Source organism: Mesocricetus auratus, unplaced genomic scaffold (genome assembly GCF_017639785.1).
Source record: "Mesocricetus auratus isolate SY011 unplaced genomic scaffold, BCM_Maur_2.0 Super-Scaffold_100007, whole genome shotgun sequence".
NCBI lineage: Eukaryota > Metazoa > Chordata > Mammalia > Rodentia > Cricetidae > Mesocricetus > Mesocricetus auratus.
Genome location: NW_024429191.1, coordinates 74,232,732 through 74,256,220, shown reverse-complemented (window position 1 = coordinate 74,256,220; position 23,489 = coordinate 74,232,732).

The following is a 23,489-nucleotide window of genomic DNA, read 5'->3' as shown; positions in this document are numbered from 1 at the left end:
GAACTGGAGTTACAGACAGTTGTGAGCTGCCATGTGGGTGCTAAGAATTGAACCTAGGTCCTCTGGAAGAGCATTAAGTGCTCTTAACTACTGAGCCATCTCACCAGCTCCAGAATGGCTATACAGAAAAACACAGCTTTATAGTGGGCACTATTGTTCTTAAAATACCCACAGGTTAGTCCGGAAGCAGAGGGGTTCACTGGCTTCTCCGCTACCCCGACCTTCTGCTGTCTCCTCAAGTTTCCTCTTTTCTGTCTCTCTTCCCACCTCTTCCTCTGCTCTCTTCCTATCCCTTTTCCTCTTCCTCTTTCATACCAAGCAATATTTACCTGGTTCTAAAGTAAACATTAGTAACATTGTTCATATGATAAGCACATATCCACACATTTTTCTAAGCAGAATTCCCTTCCTAAACAGAACTCTGCCCATGAAATAATTACTGCTTCTTCATATACAGTGCTTTGTAAAGAGGGGTTCTCATCCACTGTTTCCTTTGAATCTCAGAGCCACCCTGTGGCAAGGATTATAATTATAACCATTTTATGCTGAAGGAAACAAGGCCCAAGGAATTTCCCAGGATCAGAGCTGATAAGTGAACGAGGCTGGACTTGAAGCTGGTAGCAGTACAAGCACTATACCACATGGCTGTGTCTCTTCCTTCTCCAGAGTAGGTGTGTCTAGTCGTCTTCTTCCCCTTCTTTTTCTTCTTCTTCTCTTCCTCTTCTTCTAGAAACTTCTCTGTCTATCAGCCACTCAGGGCCCATAGCAGACTGAGCTAGATGCTAGTAATTGGGAAACACACACTGGGGTCTGTTATAGGTGTGATAGTCAGCCAGGAACAAGACTGGGGAAACAGAAAGGTGTTATGTTGTAAGCAAAGGCTATGTTCCAGGAACCATATACCGGGTAACACCAATTATGTCATTTAATATTCTCTAGACCTCTGTGAGAGTGGATCATTATCTTAATTTCAAATAATACTAAAGTGGAAAGTTAGGCTTAAAGAGCTAAAGAAATTTATACAAGTTCATATAAACAGTAAGAGACAAAGTTGAGATTCGAACTCATGTCTCCCTGACTCTAAATTGTACTCTCATTTCCCTATTCCACATTGTCCCCCTGGGCCTTGTATCTGTGTAAAGGTGGGGAGGATGCACATGCGTATGCGCATGTGTTGCTTGAAATCAAACCCCATGTCTTGTTCATACGAGGTGTCTTACTGTTGCTGTGATGAAACTCTATGAGCAAAGCAACTTGAGGAGCAAAAGATTTATTCGACTTACACTTCCATGTTACTGTTCAGCATCAAAGGAATCAGGACAGGAACTCAAACAGGGCAGGAACTTGTAGGCTGACTCCAACACAGAGGACATAGAGGGAGCTGCTTACTGACTTGCTCCTCGTGGCTTGCTCAGCCTGCTTTCTTATAGAACCCAGGACCACCAATCCAAGGATGGCACCACCCACAATGAGCTAGGCCCTCACCCATCAATCACTAATTTAAAGAATGCCCTGCAGCTAGATCTTATGGGAGCATTTTCTCAGTTGAGGCTCCCCCAGCATGTGTCAAGTTGACATAAAACTAGCCAGCACACAGGGTAAGCATCCCACCACTGAGCTATATCCCCAGCACTTGAGTTTGTTTGTTCTGTTTCTTTGAACAGAGACTCACTATGTAGCTCTGGCTTGAAACTCACTCTGTAGACCAGGAGGGCCTCAAACTCACAGAGATCTGCCTGCCTCTACCTCCCAAGTGCTGGGATTAAAGATATATGCCACCACACCCCATGAGTTTTTGTTTTCTTTTCTTTTCTTTTCCTTTCATGTGGGGTTTTGGTCTGGTTTTTTATTTCACTTTTATTTTTGTTTTGTTTTGGTTGTTGTATTTTGATGTAAATAAAAGCTCCTAAATTCTCTGGGTCCTGCCTCGCACACATATCACTCAACTCTGGTAGATTGTGTTCTCAGACTGACAAAGGCTGTGAAACTGGGAGATCTTCATGCCGTTATCCATCTTCTCCCCAGTTCAGAGGTCAAAGGTTCTCTTCAGCCCACATTCCAGAATGACATGATGTTTCGGGAGGGCCTTAGTGGCCATACCTTGCCACTTCTGCAAGGACAGAAGAGAGCATCAATGAAGAATGGTCTCTCCCACCCACAACTCATACCTAGCCTGGGGCAGACTATTCATTAAGGGGCAGGCAGGGAGGAGGCCAACCAAGAGAGCAGGGAGATCCATCAGGGTGCCAAGCTGACAGGTGCGCACACCTGCTCCAGCCAGAGGAGCTAAAGGCCAGTGGGAACCAGCCTCCTAGGAGAGGATTTTGTCTGGAAAGAGGGTGGAGGGGAGGCAAGTGAGATCAGATCACTCAATTATACGGCTCTAAATCACCGAGAAGAACCTTGGCTCAAACATCCAAGTGGTGAAGGATGGATCTTTACTCTGACTCCTACTAATTTTCATTGATTTATGTGACTTGAAGGCATTTATTTCCAGCTCAGAGGCAGCCTGGCTCCTGGGAAGGAGTTGCAGGACTCCTTTAAATGCTCTTGCGATGGAAAGGCAAAAGGCAGAGGTGAGTTCAGGCAACTGTTTGCTGCTCCGTCTCAGGCACCATCTCAAAGCCAAGAGGGTCTAGTGGGAGCTGCTGGCCCTGCTGCAGCCTCCCCATCCCATCCGGGAACCCGCCTGTTTCTGGTCACAGCTCCTTGAGTTTAACACTCCTGGCAGCTTAGTGCTCTAGTTTTTATGTACGAGGCTGTAATATTTGGTGAGCTGTGAGATGAGATGGGAGCATCTACAACTGGTGCTCTCCTCCCAGCCCTGGCCCAAGATCCGGGCCAGTGAGATGACAAAGTAAAGCCACCCCTCCTCTCCACTCTGGCTCCCCACCTGTGGCCACTTGGCAGAATGTCCCTGCTTCGTTCCCTCCCCACCCCCCAATCTGATAGGTCTTGGCTTTTCAACGGAGGTTTTTCGGTCTTCACATTCCAAACTATCTGCTCAGCTAAACATTCTGAAGAGTCGTTCTGAGTTTTAGCAGGACCGCATTCCAGGGAGAGACTGACCAGCAGGATGGGCGCTTCTTACAGACAGTAGGCTCTGTGACACATGACAGCAAGCTGACAGGGAAGCTAATGGGTCCCCCTCAGAGGGTCATCTTTCCTGGGAAGCACAAGCCGAAGGAAGCAGAGTCTATCCTTGAACAGCTCCTCCTCTTCCTGGAGCTCATTACAAGTCATTTGGACACCCATGCTTCATATTTCCAGGCCTGTCATTCCTGAGACTTCCCTAGCCCTTCCTCCAGCCCAGGCTCAGAGTTGGAAATCTGTGGGTCCTTCTAGATACAGGTCTTTTCAGTTTTGCTTCATTCTTTCTCCCCTCAACCTTCTTTAGTACTAAAATAAGATTTCATATGCTGTGATGACACAAGGCAGAAGAAAATGAAACATATTCACTCGAGGAGGTAAGTCTGAAACGCGTGGGGAATTTCTTAATAAAATTACTAGAGACGATGATTCTAAGATCGTTGCAAGGCCAACCTTCAAGTCCAAAATGAGTACCTGGAACTGTTAATATGTTTGTTTGTTTGTTTGTTTTTGAAATAGTGTCATCAGATGTTGTGTCTCATATCTGTAACCTCAGCACTGGGAAGGCTGAGGCAGGGAGATTGCCACAGGTCAGAGGTTAGCATGGGCTATACATGGGTTCCAGGCCAGCATTGGCTCTAGGGCGAGACTTGTTCTCAAGACACAGTAAAATTAAATTAAAAATAAGTAATCAAAAATAGAGAACATCTTGAACACTTGATATGGATTGCAGCTGGCCTAGAAATAGAAAGATTAGTCCAAAAACTTCTGGCCTCTTGAGGGGCATTCACTACGAATAAATTATCAGTTAGAATGGTAGATCAAACTCCTCCAAGTGACTATCCCTTGAGGAGTCTGGACCCACACTTGGTGTATCTTATCTTCTGTGACTCTTCTTTGGGAAGCCAACACCCACACATTCATGCTTTGACCTGTCTTATCCTTCTATGTAAGTGTATTTCTTTTTCCTAAACCCAGATCTTATACTTCTTTTAAAATGTCCTTACTAATCCCCAACACTGCTTCAGTAAATAATAACAAAACAAAAGATATCCTAACACTCAATGGCTCAATAAGATGGAAGTTAAGTTTTCTCACGAAACAATCTCTGCATTCCAGGCAGGCCGAGGGCTCTCCTTCATCCTGTCATCCAAGGGCCAGAATTCCTTGCCTTCCTTTCCCATCTCCCTCAAGATGAGAGCTTTGTCTGCAAGTCCTAGACAGATCATCGTCTGGGTCAAGACATTCTCATTCCTTAAGGGCCACATCATTGGCTTACAATATCAGTTATGAAAATCTTTCTCACATCACCACCCCTAACAGCAAAGAAGAAAGCAAGAGTAGAGTTTTGGACAATGTCATGACATAAATCTATATCTATGACCCATCACCATGTAGAAAACCTTCACTTTTACTAAGTGGTTAATAAGTGAAGACCTGGAGAGATGGCTCAGCAGCTACAAGCACTGGCTGCTCTTGCAGAGGACCCCAACGCCTACCTATATAGCAGCTCACAACTGTCTGCGATTCCAGTTCTGGGGATCTCACACCCTCTCCTGGCCTCTGTGAGCACCCAACAAGCATGTGGTACACAGACACACATGCATGCAAAACATTCATACACATTAAAAAAATAAAATAAAACAGGAATCAGCAAGATTCAGCCCATAGAGGACACAAGGACACATGATCTTCTCAAACAATGGAGCCTACTTTTAAAAGAGCCTATTTTGTTTGTTTTTCTCAACAAGGTGCTTCAGGGGCAGTCAGCAGCAGGTGTTTGTGCAATGGCTCAGAAAATGCTTTGTAATTAAACAATATCTTAGATTTGCAAAGAACCATTTGTACATATTACCTAACTGGATGTTGAAAGTGCTCCTCATTAGAGAAACCGAGTCTCAGAGAGATGGAGGGTTTTGGACAAAGTCATATAGTCCATTAAACCGTGAAGGTGGGACTTAAACCAATCTTTCAAGTTCAAGCCCAGTGCTGTTTGCAGAGCAGACGCTGCCTGTTAGACTCACATTCTGGGAGACTAATTGTACATCCCCTCAGCTATCAGGGCATCATTTGCTTTCTGGGCTTGGTTCTTTCGATGTCCTTGTGATTCAGATGTCATTATCAAGATCCGTGTGCACAATAACAATTCTGATTATTTCTGGCTGGATCCCTACTATGTGCCAGGTTCTGAGCTGTGCCTTTTATGTATATCTTAGGTGACCTAGTCCTCACACCGACCCACTAAAGCAGACATTATTATGCCTGTCTGGCAAAGAAGGAAGCTGATGCCATTAGGGAAACTTCCCAGGCACACAGCTGGATGAGCTAGCATATGAACTCCAGTCAATCTGCTACCTATATGCTCTGTGTTGTCTTGATGGAGGGGGTCTGTTGCTTGGGTCTCAGGAAGGGACACATAGGCAATGATTGGTATCCCAAGCTGAAAGCAAGAACTAACCATTTAGTTGAAACTAATCTTCATCTTCTCTTAGACATCCCAGAAATTGAATCTGTGTGTATAGAGTCTTGGCCATGACTCCCCCCACACACAAATATGTGTTCACTATGCCCATAGATATTATGATGTCATAAGTAGTAGGACACTTAAGAGTCTTCTTAATGTTCAGTGAATGTGTCCCTTTTACAGATGGGGAAACTGAGACACAGACAAGGAATATAGCTTGCCAGTTATATTAGGGCTAATTCTGGGAAAGTCAATGTATTTATTTGACTCTCCAGACTCCAGATCCTGGACTAAGAGCTCACCACACCTACCTCCTGTTAGAGCATTCTTCCGGTGGGTAAACAGAGGGACAGATCTCAGCTGGCTCTGTGCCTCCCCAGCTAGGACTGACCCTTCTCCCAACTCTGTTCCCTTCTGGCTGAGCTTGTGAGGCAGGGCCAGCCTGTCCTGAGCTGCAAGATGTATTAATCAATTTGATGAGGATGTTAAAGCTTTCTCTTTGCAACTAATTATGGCCTGATTTATAGGCCTGGCCTTGGTTTGATAGAGCTCTCCTCCTGACAGGGATGAATGCGGTACTGGCATGGACCCCTTCATCTCTTCCATTTCTCTCCCTTCCTCCCTCCTCCCTCCTCGCTCCCTCCCACACCTCCTGTGTCTGCTCTCAGTTCCCACAGGAACACCCTAATGACACAATGACAAGCTGGTGAAGCATAGCCCCCTCTCAGTTGCATCTGCCTTTGACACGACCATCCCTCCTGATGCTCCGACATGGGCGGATGGGTGCTGCGCCAGTCAAACTCTGTGCCAGCCTTCCTCTTGGAAACAAAGAATAATAAAAATATTTTGAGTTGACCCAGCAGCTCCCTTCGCGACCACTTGGAGAGCTATTGAGATGAACAAATTGAACTGAGGATGGATGGGGGGCTTCAGGTAAGGTTCTTTCCTATTATTTTCAGGTGGGGAAACTAAGGCAGGAAAAGGATTTGCCCACAGTTTCACACAAAGAACATTAAAGGGAAGGTGGGAGGGGTGTCCTGGAACCCAGCTCCAGCACCTTCCTGTGGCCAAAGTCATCTTACTACTCCTGGCTGGGGAGATGCCTCCCTCTAGGTGGGTTTCCTTGTATGTGTGTGGGGAGGGGGTGACTCCATGGGAGAGTTCCCAGCATGCACTGGTTTCCCAAGGCAGCTAGTTTTCACCAGAATTTAGGCCTCATAGAAGAGATTGGGAACAAACCCAAATTCCTACATGCTTACCCTTGGTAGAGTTGAAGGCATCATGAGGTCTCTACAGGCAGGCATGTCTGAGATCCCAGCATTTGGGAGATGGAGACAAGGAGAACAAGGTTGTCCCCAGTCACATAATGTGGAGAACCACAAGCCCCTGTTTTAAGCAGCAATAGCAAAACAAAGCAAAGCAAGGCTCCTTCCCCACAGGCTCAGCAGGAAGCTCCACATGGGGTCTTAGTGCCCAGGTACGGTAAGTGCTTCTTGAGACAAAGGGTGGTCTGGCAGCCTCCTAATCCTACTGTCCCCACTTAGACCTAGAAACCCTTGTGTAGTATTTCTGCATTCATCTCAAGAAAACATTAGCCTAGTCAAGTACTAATGTTGGACCTAGCCTGAGCATGAGCCTAAAGATAGTTCCCCAGCCCTAACTTTGACCCTAGTCTAAACATGAACTTAATTCAAAATCCAAATACCACTGAATCCCAGACCCTATCCTACCCTGATCGTAAACATTAACCTTAATCTTTATTTCAATTTGGTGGTTCTCAGCCTCCTTTGGAAAATACCAGATAAAGAACAGAGGTATTTTCAGCTGAGAGTTGGTGGTGCACACCTTTAATCCCAGCACACAGGAGGCAGAGGCAGGCGGATCTCTCTGAGTTTGAGGCCAGCCTGGTCTACAGAGCGAGTTCCAGGACAGCCTCCAAAACAATACAAAGAAACCCTATCTCGAAAAAAAAAAAAAAAAGAATAGAGGTATTTCCATTCTTACGTGCAATGAATCCTTCACATCCCCATTGAGTGCAGATAGCCAAAAAATCTCAACCTCTTCTTCACTTTTGATGGCATCAGGACCACCTGCAGCTCTGATCAGGCGAAACCAAGTCAGTAAGACGTGTAGAATGGAGAGAATCAAGAACCCGCATGTGCTCAGCAACAAAGTCCTCAAAGACTTATTCGTGTAGTTATCATGTGTCTGTAGTGTGCCTATAAGTGTGTATGTGCATCACATGCATGCCTGGTTCCCGTGGAGGCCAGAAGAGGGCATTAGATCCCTGGAACTAGTTATGGACAGTTATGAGCCATCATGTGAGTGCTGGGAACCAAACCCACGTCCTTTGGAAGAGCAGCCAATGCTCCTAACCTCAGAGCTGTCTCTGCATAAATGGTGTGGGAGTAGAAGGTGGGGGGAGAGAAGCAAGTGGTTAAGACAGGTATGGAGTTAAGACTTGGAGGATAAAACCTGGCTTCAGGAAGCAGAGCTGAAAACGGATGACTTGTGAACGAGCCTGGCCTCCTCCCCTATTTCCTCACAGTTCATCTTCTATCTGGGGACACTATTTAGGTGGAACTTAGAGCCTTACACTGACAGCCTCCTGGGTTTTTACAGAGTCCTTGGCACAGAAGGGTCTGGAGCTGTGACTCAGTAGTTGAATACTTCTTCCTATGCACATGACTCTGTGTTTAATCTCTACTCCAAAAAGAAAAGGAAGGAGTGAGAAAGAGAATGGCAAGAGGGGGAGGAGAAGGAAGAAGGAAGGGGAGGTGAGAGAAAGGGAAAGGAAAAGAAAGGCAAGGCAGGGGTGAACGGTGGGTGGAAGGGACGACGGGTAACCCTGTATAAGAAGGAGAGCTGAGGTGGGCTGGTCCGGAGGTCATGGAGTCGGTGAATCTTGGAGTTCTAGAATGTTACACAAAAGGATACAGTGGTCAAATATAGAGCCCTAGACAAAGGTTAGAAAGACTTACGGGACTGGAGGGATGGCTTATACGTTGCTCTTTCAGAGGACCACAGTTTGGTTCCCAGCACCCGTGGCTCACAACTATCTTTAACGCCGGCTCCGGAGGACCCAACATTCTCTGGCCTCCATGGATTGTCCACGTATACACACACACACACACAAATAAAAATAAAATAAATCTAGAAGAGATGGTTGAGAGGCTAAGAGCAGGTATTGCTATTGCAGAAGACCCTGGTTTGGTTTCCAGCACCCACATTGTGGCTAACAAGCAACCTAACTCCAGTTCCAGGGGATCCAAAGACTTGTTGCCTCTGCAGGCCCCAGGCATGCATGGGATGCACACATGCAGGCAAAACACTCACACATAAAGTCAAAATTAAGAAGACGACTTTAATTTCATCTTTGATGCAGACTCTATTAAGTCGAAGCTCATGATTTCTCCATCTGGAAGTTAAGAAGGCTGGGGCAGATATCAGTGTCCCCTCAACTTTGATAATCTAGAATTCTTGTCTTCCCCTATAGAAACCACCATGTACATTGTTCCTTCTACCTCTTTCCTCCTCCTAAATGTCTGAAGCACCCTGCCTCTTCCCTCTGCGCACTTACTTGTCATTGCACTGGACTTGTTCTCTGGCATGGAGGCGTACCTGTTTTCTCCCCTTAGACACATAAGCCTCTGAAAATGCAAACAGTTTGTAACTGCCAGCTCTTGGTGCCTCCAGAACAATGCTCACCCTGCTGGCGAGGATCCCTCTGTTCCCCAGGCAGGAATGCCTATATTGACATGTGGCCTCTCCTTATGTTTTGGAAGTGACCCTTGCCAGGCGTCGTGTCCCGTCATGTCCCAGATTCCAGAGCTGCCTGGCCAGCAGTGGAGAATGCCAAGAGTCCCCCACAGCTGTGGACCAGCCCCACTCAGCTGCACCCCGCCCCCCAGTTGCTTCAAGGGTGATGTTGGTGTTGAAGGTCCCAGTCGTATGAAGTCCATAAAAAGCTCTTTCCCAGTAAGATATTCCCTTCGGTCACAAAACAGCAGTTTTGCAAACTCTCCAAAACAAAATAAAAACCCAAGAATAAGTATTAGTGAAGACAAAAAAAAAAAAAAAAAAGGCAGGGAGGAGGAAGCGATCTGAGAAATGCATCACCCTGCCAAATCCTGACGGGTTTCCCCTCATCCCAAGCCGCTCCGCCTCTCCCTCGGGGAAACATGTGACACTGAAGGGATGATCCTCTGCTCAAACTTTCTTCAGATGGAAAAAAAATCCACAAACAGCTGACTGTGAGCCAGACTCCAGCTCAGACCAGGAGTCCTGATGACCTCATCGGTATCCAAGCTGGAACTCGCTTCTCCAAGGCCCGCTAGACTGCCAGCATTCCTACCGACCAACTATACAAGAGAGCCCTTGAGGAAAGAGGAGGCTGCCTGTGTGGGGGCTTCATGCCTGAGCCACACATGGAGGGACAGGAAAACCTGCATCAGAGACTAGGGCTGATGGCCATTCCCCTCCAACGAGCACTTTCTTTGCTCACTAAAACAAAACACATTCCTAAATTAAAGACTCGGTTCTGGGCTGGAGAGATGGCTCAGTGGTTAAGGGCATTGGTTGTTCTTCCAAAGGACCTGGGTTCAAAACCCAGCACCCACATGGTGGCTCACAACAGTCTATAATGAGATCTGATGCCCTCGTCTGGCCTGCAGGCATGCATGCAGACAGAACACTGTATGCATAATAAATAAATAAATCTTTTTAAAAAAAAGACTCAGTTCAAGTGAAAAGCCAATGAATGCCTGTGGTGAGTGGATGTATCAGAACCTGGTTTACTAGTTTTACTAAAAGATTAGGGAATGCGGGAGGACCACACGGCGGCAAGGTTCAAAACTTCTGCAGTTTTGGGACTGGAGAGGAAGTCTCAGAAGCCTTATAGAACAAACCTGCCACGTTGCAGATGAAGGAACCACAGCCCAGAGGAGGGAGGGTGTCTTTGGCAGAGCTAAGAACAGAAACTAGGACTCCAGCCTCCTGATTTGGCCAGCTACAGAAAAGTCCAGGCACTGAGCAGCAAACTTTGCCTGACTGGCAAGTTCTCCAGACTTCAAAGTCTGCGGAATCTCCAGTGAGCTGCTGCAGAGTCGCATGAATGGGCAGGACGAGGGGGCAGGTGAGCGCAAGACATCCTGGAGGCCTTCTGGGACAGAAGCTTTGGGAGCCAACAAGACTTCATCTACTTCAGGCTTAGTAAATAGTTAAAATTTGGCTTGCTGCAGCTGAAGCAATTGCTGAATGGTTAAGAGCATATGTTGCTCTTGCATAGGACCTGAGTTCAGTTCCCAGGACCTGCGTGGTAACTCATAACCACCTGTAACTCCAGTTCCAGGAAATCTGATGTCCTCTTCTGGCCTCCATGGGCTCCTGCACAAACATGGTAGACACACATACACTTAGAAGCACTGGTATGCACATAAAGTAAGTTCTAGTTGTGGTACAATCTAAATAACGTAGAACTCACCATCTTAATCATTTAAACTTTTTTTTTCTTTTCTTTTCTTTTCTTTTTTTTTTTCTTTTTTGAGACAGGGTTTCTCTGTATAGCCCTAGCTGTCCTGAAACTCACTCTGTAGTTTCAGGCTGGCCTCAGACTCACAGAGGTCCACCTGCTTTTGCCTTCTCAGTTCAGGGATTAAAGGTGTGCACCAACACCACCCAGCTCATTTAAACTTTTCCTGCTTGTATTTGTTTATTATAGAGGGGACGTGAGCACCACAGCACACTTGTCGGCATGAGAAGATAACTTACAGAAGTTGGTTCTCTGTCCTCCTGAGCTCTAACTCAGGTTGTCTGGCTTGGCAGCAGGTGCCTTGACCCCTGAGCCTACTCTCCCATCCCCTAAGTACTTTGAAGAATGGCTGGTTCATCGATATTAATGCATTAATGATATTAGCAACTAAGTATTTATTAAACAATACCTCCCATATCTCATTTCTTGCTGCCTCCTGGAACCAGTATTGTATTTTTTTTTTTGTCTCAAGGAATGTTACTACTCACATTAGTGCATCCACACAGTACTTACCTTTTCAAAAACAATTTACTTCATTTAATGGAGTGTCCTCAAGTTTTATCCATGTTGCAACAGTGTATATCAGAATTTCCTCCTTTGGGGACTAGAGAGACAGCTCAGCAGTTAAGACCACTGACTGCCCTTCCAAAGGACCATGGTTCCATTCTCAACACCCACATCATGGCTTGAAACCACCCGTAATTCCTGTTCCAAGTGATTCATCGCCCTCTTCTGGCTTCTGTGGGGACTACACACAAGTGTGCACAAACACACGTGCAGACAAAACATCCACACACATAAAATTTTAAATTAACCTAAAAAGCACATTGAAAGTCTAAACATTAGTTTAATCTATTGTTTATTTGTTTGCTTGCTTACCTATTTTTTGTTTGTTTGTTTTTGAGGCAGTGTTGCTCTGTGTAGTCCTAGCTGTCCTGGAAATTGCTTTGTAGACCAGTAGACTCAAACCTAGAGATCCACTTGCCTCTGCCCCCTGAGTGTTGATATTACAGGTGTATACTATCAAGAGTGGCTATTTATTTTAAGGTAGGGCCTCACATAGTCCAGGTTGGTCTCAAGCTCACCATGTAGCCGAGGATGGCCTTGAACTCTTGATCCTCCTGCCTCTACCTCCAGATGCTGAGATTACAGGTAGGTGCCTCCATGCCCACCTAATGTGTCATTGCTATGTGATTCTCTTTATACCCTAAAATCCTCAGGATGGGTCAAGGGCTATCTCTTCTATTTGGTAAGATATCACCTAGCAAGAGGCTGCCTTTCCCTAATATTTGGGAATTTGCAAGGCAAGGACAAGACCATGTGCTGTCATATTCTATGAGCCCTCAAAAATCTTATCAAGGACCCTGCTTTATGGCAACTCTTAGATGACAGTTTCTCAGATATGGCATTTTTTTATGTTCTCTGCTAGATAAGCCTTTGATACCAAGGCCACTCGGTATAAACATCCCATGATGTTTATAGGAGATTTTAGCAATGTATCCAGCCTCAAACCACTGGTTACCTCTGGCATCTTGATTGTGATAATTAAAATGCCTCCAGACAGCACCAGATCTTCCCTGTATCCTGAGTGGGTGGAAGGTAAGGGCAGCTGAAACTCACTGACTGAGGCATGAGAAGCGGATTGCTTTTTTATTGCCTTGTGGGAACGGAAGAGGTTTTGCCAGCAGAGACGGTAAATATTCATCAGGTTGGGGTTGATGAGTAACATCCTTGCACCCCTTGGGTCTCTCTGAATGGAAACAAGGACGGTTCCATATGAGTAAATTTCTGCCTTGAAGAAACTCTTCCTGCCAGATCACTGGGGTGATAAAGAGGAAGTAGTGGAGTATGAGGTCATGCCTCATGAGAAGTTACTGGAAAGAGCAATTAATTTCTACTGTTCAGACAGGATCTGCTAGTACTCTGAACTTGGGGTCAAGTACATAAAAGGTCCACTCTGGTTGGATCCTGCCTGGCTAAGGAAAAGAAGCCCAGAGACCAAGTGGCTTTTCTAATGTTGCACAGCATTTCAAAGATAACTAGAACCAGCTTGGCACTGAACATAGGGGAGACAGAAGCACATGGTCTAATCCAGTGTCCCCTCTTGCTGTAGGATCAAATAGAGTAGAGAGAGACAAGAAGTGAGGGGGGGCGACACTTTCCTTGGGGTGGAGGAGGGAGATGCTTCTTTTTGATAGTTATTTCCCAAGATGCTTTGGGGCTGCAGGCTTCCGAGCCCACTATCTCACTTTCTCATTGTTGTGGACAGATAAGCTATCAACTTCTGCACTTGGTCAGCTAAGGAAGTGGGAGCCAGGGAGAGCCTCAGGCCATCAGGAAAAGACTGGCAGAAAACCAAACAGAAAAGGCAAAGCACCCTGGGGATAACCTGCTGACTGAACCTATGAAGTTGGGAGGAAGAAAAGGAAGACTCGGGCAGGGAGAAAATTGGAGAGAGAAAAACAGGAAAGACAGAGAGACCCATAGAACCATGAAAATGGAACATCACAAGAGTTTCCCTCCCCTTTCTAAAAAAAAATCTGCTTATGGACCTGCAGGCACATCTCCTCTTCTCCTCCAGTAGGAGCCAGAGGACAGCCTCGGGTGTTGGTCTGCTTACGGACCTGTAGACTCATCTCCTCCTCTCCTCCAGTAGGAGCCAGAGGACAGCCTCGGGTGTTGGTCCTCGCCTTCTACCATGCTTGAAACAGGGCCTCTCTCTCTCTCTCTCTCTCTCTCTCTCTCTCTCTCTTTCTCTCTTTGTTTTTCTGAATGAGTATGCCAAGTTAGCCGGGTATTTGCTCCCTCCTACCCCCACCCATCTCCCTGTGGGAGCACCAGGGTTGCAGACTTCCAAGCTGCCACACCTTACTTCACATGAGCTCTGGGCATTTGAACTCAGGTCCTCGCACTTAGCATGGCGAGTGTTTTATCCAGTGTGCCAATTCTCCAGGCCCAGATATGCTATTTGGGCTTTTGCTCTGTCTCAGCCTCCCAAGAGTTAATAGTGCAAACCAAATATCCCTAAAACTTATTCATGATTAGATAGAGAATCAAATCTTCAAGAATGATTTACTGTGTGTCTTCAGGAAAGCCACTCAACCGTGCTGAGCAGTGATGCCTCCCTCTTATTTAAAAGGAAAAAAATGCAGATATTACTCCAACCAGCTCTAAGGATCGGTCTCATTGTCTAACTCACTGGAAGTGCTAAAGAGCTGTTCTTTCATCTGGAACTACCTGGGGAGAGATTTTCTTACCATGAGCTTTTACATCCTCATTCATCTGAATTGGTGTTCTGGGAACTGGGCAGGGAACAGGTATTTTTATCTTACTTTAATGGATAAGCAGTAGCGGAACTAGTAAAAAATGGATCTCTCCTTACCCACACTCCTCTGAAAACCACAGGAAAGGCTGGGCCGTTCTTTGAGTGGGATTCAGAGAAAGGGCTAGATTTGGAGGAAGGGGAACCCTGCTCTTTCGAGAGGGGAAGGATCCCCAAATCAAGAGGAAAGTCACTGATATCAAGCCAAAGCTCCCATCAAGATGCCAAGAGTTCCAGGACGGGCTCCAAAACAATACAGAGAAACCCTGTCTTGAAAACAAACAAAAATGCCAAGCCCGTCAATGGACAGATGGTGGCATTGGCAGCTGTAGTTACAGACAGAACGACAAGAAAGCAAGCAGTGGTTCATCTCAACTTTCTCAACTGGGAGGAACAAAAACAGGAATTAAAAACGGGTTTCAGGCTGTGCCTCAATCGTAGAGGGTTTGCCTGGAAGATGCCAGGCTCTGGGGTCCATGCCCAACCAGACAAGAGTTCCCAGGCTGGACTGTCAGTAAGGAGCTATGCTTCTCCTGCTCTGCTTTCTAGGCCTGGTTTCTCTTTCCTCCAGGCCTCTGCTTTCCCACTCAACTTGTGGGTGGCAACAATTATTTATACCCTTCTCTACAGCCCATATCCTCCAGGGGGCCAGCTCGGATTACACCTGCCCTTATGAATCTTTCCCTTACTTTGTTATTAGATCCCCAAATTTGTCGACAAGAACAAGATCCCCCACACAGAGAAAGGCAGCAGTAAATTAGGGGTGAGCTATCTACCCTGCGTAATGTATATGCCCCTGTGTAAGTTAACACCCAGAGGATGAAGTCATGAGCTGTCCCAATGCACCGCCTTGGGCTCAGAAATTCTCAGTTTTCAGGAAGAGGTTTCTACAGAGTTGTGGGAATTGATTTTTCTGGGTGTTAAGAATTAGTGGGTTCTTTTAATGTGCCAAACACATTCCTGGCCCTATATCCAACCTCCCCAGGACAAGGACCAAGTTGGAGAGTGTGACTCAATGGATAAACACTTCATTTGGAACCACCCTGAGTCATCATTGTCCTAGATTCTTGTTTTGTTTTTTTCTTAAGTGTTTACTTCTCTGCTTTGAAGTCCAGCACAGAAGAGTCTCCAAGCAAGAGGCTGCCAATATGCAAAAAATAAAAAGGAATTCCAAGTTCAAATCCAGGAACAGGATCAGAGAAAGAAAGGACCAGCCATCAGACAGGTGGAGCCTTCCATCCTCAGTCATCAAGTGACACCAGGGATTTCTTTCCAGATCAACCACAGAGAGCCTGTCTGGACCTGGTTCTCATTGCCCAGGAAAGCTCTGAGTACAAGGAAGTAGAATCCAGGCCTAGAGTCCCTCCACCCAGCGTAGGTGTAGGGCATGGAGTCACAAGGGGCAAGAGAAAGTGGTGTGAGGACCGAGGAGAGAATCAGAACCAAGCCCGCGTCTGGGAACCCGGAGCCTTTGGCGCGGCGGCAGCCGCTAGGGTGCAGCTGTGGGCTGATGTGGGGTTCACGCCAGGGGCGGAGCCGCGCAGGAGATGAGCTGGCAGTGATGGCGAGGAGGTTCGGTGTTGTGTTTCTACTGTAACTATAATTAGGCGGATTCTGTGTTTATTTAGGCTGAGAGCTGTAAGATAAATGACAGCTTCGAAGATGCTTTTCAGCACTTCATAAATCACCCACCGGCCCGGGCAGTTTGCTTGTGTCTTGTCTCAGTTCTCGCTCCGTGCCCTGCCGGTCCCCCCATTTACCTCGGAAAAGGGCACAGCCTGGATGACCCAGGAGCCCGCGCCACAAAGGGCAGGGGGCAAAGGGGTAGATGGTGTCTGTCCTTCTCTAAGCTCTCGGCGCCCCGGAATCAGTGCCCAGCAGCTGCTTGGAAAGCTGTCAGGAAAAGCTTCCTCCGGAGGTGGTCCCCAGGCCCAATGGGGATGCGTTGACGGGCAGGCCTGCCCTCCTCTGGGAGAATATGGTCTCTAATCGGCTCTAACTCTTCCCCTGCCTCTCTGACACAGCTGGAGATTTACGGGAGACACTGGAGAAATATTTATAGTACAGGGAACCGTCCTTTCCCTTCCCATGCCTGTCTGCGTCTCCTGGAGCTGGGGTGGAAGGGCCCATGTCTTTTTCCCATTGGAGAGCACATTCTGGAATGGTGCTTCCCAGCAAGAGTTTGGAACTCCTTGGACATCTGAAAGAGCAAAGACCAGAGGATAACCCATCTCTCCTACCTAGGCCTGGGGCAGCTCAGTCCACTTAACAGGAAGGACGATGGACAGGTGGAGCTTCAATTTCAAGCTTGCAAAACAGATTGCAGAAACATTTCCCTCGCAGAACAGCAAACAAATTTGTCTCTGGATCAGGTGCCTTTCCAGGTAGATGTTTCCAACCCTAGCTGTGACTAACAGGGTTCAAGTTAGACCTCAGGGGCAATGATATGGTTTCTACGCGTTTGTCTGTGAACTAGGAGTTTTTCATTCAAATCTTAGCTCCTCTCACAGCAGGCATATGTGTTTGCTCAGTCTGTGGACTTCGGCTTATAGTCTCCAAAAAGGGGGACAAGCTAGACATGGTGACCCAGGTATGTAATCCCAGCCCTGGGGAAACTAAAGCAAAGGTATTGTGAGTTCAAACCCAGCCTGGGCTATCTAAAGGGATGCTGTGGTTGAGAACTAGGAAGAGGAGGCTTTCTAGGCTAATTTCACTTCTGGCATTTCTACGCTAAGCTCTGCACTAAAAGGCATACAGGCTTTTGGAAATGTGGTTGTGTTTATGGTGTACTAAACTCATCAAGCTGTATACATTAAACATCTAGAGCCTTTTGTGTGTCAAGTATCCCCCAATGAAGCAGTTTGTTTTTAAATGTGCGCACAGGCTGGGGAAATGGCTCAGTTGGTAAAGTGTCTACTGTACAAGTGTGAAGACTTGAGCTCAGATTCCCAGCACCCACATAAAAGCCAAACACAGCAACCAGTATCTGTAACCCCAGTACTGGGCAGTGGAGAAGATGGGTTCCTAGAGTTTACTAGCCAGCCAGCCTAGTCAACTGATGACATTCAAGATAAGTAAAAGACCTAATATGACCTCTGACCTACACACACACACACACACACACACACACACATATGCAGGTGCACTCACACATGCATACCTCCACACAAACACATACATGTAACACACAGACACAAAAAAAAGTATGTAAAATGTGAACACTGGGCAGTGTGTTAATGATTTCACAAATTGAATTTAGAAAATGTATTGTTGCACTCGTTCCTAAACGATGTTTTATCGTTGAGAAATGGATTATGTCATACTCAAAATGATGGCATGTTATCAGCTGTCCTCAGCCCTGACAAATTTCTTTGTGACATTATTAACAGCACAGCAGTGACAGTGAGAGGTAGCAATGTCAATAATGACAAGGTCAAAGCGTCAAACCCAGGATCATTTTGAATGTCTACTGCAGACTCAGGTTATGCTGAAGAACTTGGCTCTGCTGCAGGTGGCAGATAGAACTTGGTTTGGTTTTGTTTGGTTTTGTTTAGCTGGACCTAGATCCCTCTGATTAACCTACCTTTATCTTCTCATTTCTGTTGATTGTTCCATTTAGTAAATGTATCTGGAATGTGCTAGACACTCTGGCTAGATGCTTAAGATGAATGTGGATGCTGGTTAAGTATCTTTCCCCGGGATGGGGGTGGGAAGGGGGGAGGTGGGAACTGAGGTTGGTATGTAAAACGAAAAAGAATTCTTTAAATAAAAAGAGCATATTTTAAAAAGAATCTTCCCCTGGATGTGTTTATTGTCTTTTAAAGTGAGACATGTGAAAACATCACAAATGGATGTAATAAAAGGCTCAGAGTTCAGGGACAGAATCTGCACGGGGTACACCAGAGGGCCAGGAGGAAGTGGATGTAACACTCCCACAGTGCTATGAGCTATATGTTTAAATGAAGAAATGCACCAGCAAGCAGCCTTGGGTAGAAGAGCTATAGAAAAATATAATCCCAACGATGTCAAGAGGCAAGCCATCTAAATAAAAGGTATTAGGAAAAAGAGATGCATATTCTTGCAGACAACCTCTTGAAACCTGAAATGTGTGTGTGTGTGTGTATGTGTGCATCCAGTGGTACTGTTGTTCCTTCTGCTCCAGCTCTTAGACCATCCCAAGACTGTATGTACCATTCCTGTAGGAGAACCATTCTTGTTCTAAAGCAAGCTGAGCATAGGAAGCACAAATGACGGGCTTTCTTCCACCCATGCCATGGTGCTGAGTCCCTCCTCCCAAGATCATTAAAGAAAACAGGCCTAGTGAGTCATTGTGTGGCTTCTAAAGAAGTTGGATGAGGATGAACCAAGCCCTTCCACTCTTCGTATGATCAAAGGCCTCGTTGCATCTTGCTGCATGTGGGACTCACTCGCTCTGTGGCTTAGGATCTGACGCACACAGAGAGGACAAAATTACAGGATTTCACCAGACACAAAGGCTGGATGAGAATTTGTGGGATCAGGCTACACAACCAGCCCTACCCAGGTAGGGGAGGAAAAAAATCTGCAGCTGCTCAGAGAGCATAAGGATTGATAGTTTCCTTCTAAAAGATAGTGTACTCCTTTCATTTATGTTTTGGTGTGAGATGCTAAAATGCAGGGAGGCATGGAATAGCTGTCAAATTTACTAATGGGATCCATCTTGGTAGCTCAGATCCTCAGAAAACTTCTTGCAGTGTAATAATTCAACCCTCCTCTTGAAGCTTCGCTTCATTTCTGCTCTCAGGGAAGCAAGCACAGAAACCAAGGCATTTCCTGTTCAGCGCCCATGTGTTCCTTTAAGATGTTCTAAAATCCCTGTCTGGTTCTCTTCAGAGGGTTTTCCATTATCAACAACCTCAGAGAAAACCTCAAACTCTGGCCAGCATGTTCAGATGGGCCCAAGTGACTGTCATCAAGCAATCTCCTCCCACTGACCCCTGCCTCCAAACCGGGGTCAGTCAGTGCTCTTGATTTCTCCCACAGTCTGTGCTTCCGGCCAGAGAAAACGTAGTGAAGCCTGCCTTGCAGTGTGAGCATATAAACCCAAGTTCACCATCCTCATGCATCCGCAGCTCTTGGCTGAGACCTGCTTGGAAAACAGAGAGACACAGACAGTAGAATCTGCCTTGAAAAATCTGACCTTTCTAGGAGGTCCTGTAATTCAAAAGTTTCTTAGCCCATTCTGTCCCTTTACCAATACACTCTTGGAAAGCAACAGCTAAGAGCTTGGGTGAATGCTAGGTGATTCTGCTTGGCTCAACAAACATTTGTTGGGTGTTGACTGAATGTCAGGCACCGTGACAGGTCCCAGAAACTACTGCTAAAAGCCTGTGCCTGTGAATTGGTTGGCCATAGTTAGAAATGCTGTTAGGTAGCAGGGGACAAAAGGACTAAAGACACAGCCAAAGCTGTCATCACAACCCTCTTTCCAAAGAGCATCTTATATGGGCCACCCTGAGAAAGTGGCAGAAGCACCAAGGAATCCTCTCTCGGGATAACTCATTGGCATTGAATTGGCTGTCTATCTCACCTTCTGCCTTATGGTAGAGTAGACAGAGTTTGGGATCTCGAGTCAAAAGATCCGAGTTCAACTCCTCCACTTAGAAGTGTGCAAACGGTTAAGTACCTGACCACTGGGCCCCAGCTCCATTGACATCCATGAAAATAATACTCTGCCTAGCAGGGGAGGTACTATAAGATGGACCAGTACTCTCTGTACAGGTGAATTGTCTGAAGATTTAGTTCAAATGTAGACTGCCTGTCAGTGCATCTGGGTGGGCCTGAGATTCTGAATATCTAACACGCACCCTGGCAATGCTTCTGAGGACAGGCCATGGACTGTGCTTTGAGTAGAAGGATACAAACTACTTGTTATCCAAATGGAAAGGAAGGACTAGTCAGGCATGCCTTTAATCTTAGCACTCAGGAGGCAGAGGCTGGTGAATCTCTGAGTTCTAGATCAGCCCGGTCTACAGAGTGATTTCCAAGACAGCCAGTGCTGTATAGAGAAATCCTGCCTCAAAAGAAAGAAAGAAAGAAAGAAAGAAAGAAAGAAAGAAAGAAAGAAAGAAAGAAAGAAAGAAAGAAAGAAAGAAAGAAAGAAAGAAAGGAAGGAAGGAAGGAAGGAAGGAAGGAAGGAAGAAGGAAGGAAGGAAGGAGAAGGAAAGGGAAAGGATTGGCTAGAACACAGTGCCAATTATGTAAATATTCATAATGTATTCAGAATTCCAAGGGCCCTATTAAGTGATGAGAGTTATAACCACGATGGCATGGTCATTACTTACACTGGTGAAATCATTAGAGGGTGTCAAGCCACCCAATCGTAGAAGTTTGGTCAAAAGAAAAAAAAATAAAAGGGGTTTGAGGAGATGGCTAAATAAACATGGGGATATAATTTCAGGTCTCTAACATAGCCAAGAGCATAGGCTAGAAAGATTATCCAGTGGTTAAGAACATTGACTGTTTTTCTAGAGGATCCAGGTTTGATTCCTAACACCTACATAACAGTTCACAACTATCTATAACTCCAGTTCCAGGGTATCTGATATCTTCTGGTCTCCAGGCACCAGGCACTTGTGTGGTGCACAGACATATAAGCAGGCAAAATACCCATGCACATAAAATAATAAAAATAAAAATATATTTTCTAAAAAGCCAAATGCAACACCATGGGCCTATAATCCCAGTACTAGGGAAGTAGAAACAGAGGGATGCTTGGAGCTCCACGGCTAGCTAGCCTGGCTGAATCAGGAGTGCCGGGTTCAGAAAGACACCCTGACTCAAAAACAGGCGGAAAACGAAGGGGCCAGGACGATAGTTCAGTGAGTCCACTGACTAGAACCAACATACAATACAGATGGGTGTGGTGGCTACTTGCAATCAAGTCCACAGGAGGCAAAGACAGAGAGTGCCCACACACAGCTGGCTGGCTGGCCAGACTAGCCGAAATGTCAAGCTCTAGGTTCAGAAAGAGGCAGGCCTCAATATAGAAATTGGAGGGCAAGCAAGGAAGATACTTGATATCAATCTCAGACTTCCTCATACACGATAGAAATAATAATAAATTTTTAAAATGAAGATACTTGATACAGCTAGACCATATCCTGCACATCAGAACTATGCCACTTTGTTGTTTTGTTTTGTTTGAGGCAGAGTCTCTATATAGCTCTGACTATCCTAAAACTCACTCTGTAAACCAGAGAGAGAGAGACATGAAAGAGACTCCATCTCTCTCTCTCTCTCTCTCTCTCTCTCTCTCTCTCTCTCTCTCTCTCTCTCTAGGCTGGCCTTGAACTCATAGAGATCCACCTGCCTCTGCCTCTCAAATGCTGGTATTAAAGTTGTGAGCTACAATACCTGTCCTCTGGAATCTTAAGACTGGAGCAGATGAGCTGAACTGATCAGACCTCCCTGACCTGGACTTCACGAAAGTGTTCAAGATGCCTCTGAGGACATTTGAACCCTTCTCTGGACACTGACTTCACACCGGGTGAAAAATAGCTTCTCTTTTTCTCTCAGATGCCTTCAGAAAACATTTATTTACCTCCCTAATAAACGTGAATTGCTTGCTCACACCCTCAGGAATATTAATTAGTTAATATTTGTATAGCTCTGGGGCTTTCCTGGCAGTGTGCTGTCTGGAAGGAGTGAGCTTTTATCTGCCCAGCCCAGTTCCTTACAATGAGATGATCCTGTTCTCAGCCCCTGTAGACCTGGGCTTCCCAGGGACAAGACAGGATACGACTGAGGCAATGACCAAGTTACATGGAAAAAATGTCACAATGAAATATTACTGGGTGGGAGTCAGAGCTCCCAGATATTAGCCTTGCCTTCCTCATACACAGAATTTACCCCTTGTAATGCACATCCTTCTCTAGCAGATAAAATGGATGCATGGGACAAAGGCAGCATGAAAGGAAGGACAATAAAGAGCAAAAAAGCAGCAGGGCACCTTGCATCCCAGCACTTGAAGGCAGAGACAGGCGGATCTCTATGAGTTTGAGACCAGCCAAGATTGTATAATGAGTCCCTGTCTGAAAACAAAGGCAAGAAAAACTCTGTTCTTAGATTAACATCACCTCTATGGTTTTTGCCTCCATTTTTTAACAGTTGTTAGTTTCTGGCTTCTCTTAACCCATACGGTTGGGTTCAACAAGAATTAAAGAAAACTAAACAAAGTTATAACCAGAGTCTGGCTCCCTTAGAACATCTCCTGAGAGCAGCTAGCATAGGGACCCCAGGCCTGTTCCAAACTCTTGAAGCAGAGTGGAGTCTGTCCTAGAGGAGGGAGGGCCAGGAGGAGTAAGTGGCGACAGTTTATCTGAAGCTGGCGCTGGGTTCATTAAGAGGCCTGGTGCAGTTTATCTGCTTCTTGTCCACAGAGTCAGCTGCTCTGAACGCTGAGTCAGGACCTGTCACCAACCCAGTCCTAGCGGCGTCAGGTTGGAAGGGTGCGAAACCCTGAGTCCCCTCCCTTCCCCCACTTCAGTCTCCTCTGGTCTCTAACTGCCTGTCCTCAAGGGGTCAGATAAGAGCTTCCATTGCAGGAAAGAAGTCTGAGGCCCAGTGTCCTTGGGGACAATGAGTCCTCCCAAAGCCATGTGGCTGCTCCAATAAAAGAGGTGCTTAGTGGGGAGGGTAGAAGACAAAGAAAGTGCTCTTACCTTTAAAAGCTGCCTTGCCTTTAGTGCAAATGACACTTGTATTAAATGTCCCACTTGCCTTTGTCCACGGCACATTGTCACAGTAGGTTATGGGGTAAACTTCCATAGTTCATAAGAAGGCCAGAATGCAAAGCTGGTTTTGTTTGTTTGACTTAAAGATAGGATCTCATGAAGCAGCCCGACTGGCCTCAAACCCATGTAGGCGGAAGTTTCTGTCCCTCAAACCACTCCCAAGTAAACACACAGTGGCTTATTATTAATTATAAATGCTCAGTCAATAGCTCAGGCTTGTTACTAGCTAATTCTCACATTTAAATTAACCCATATTTCTTATCTGTACTCTGCCACGTGGCTTGATGCCTTTTCTCAGTAAGCCGGGTC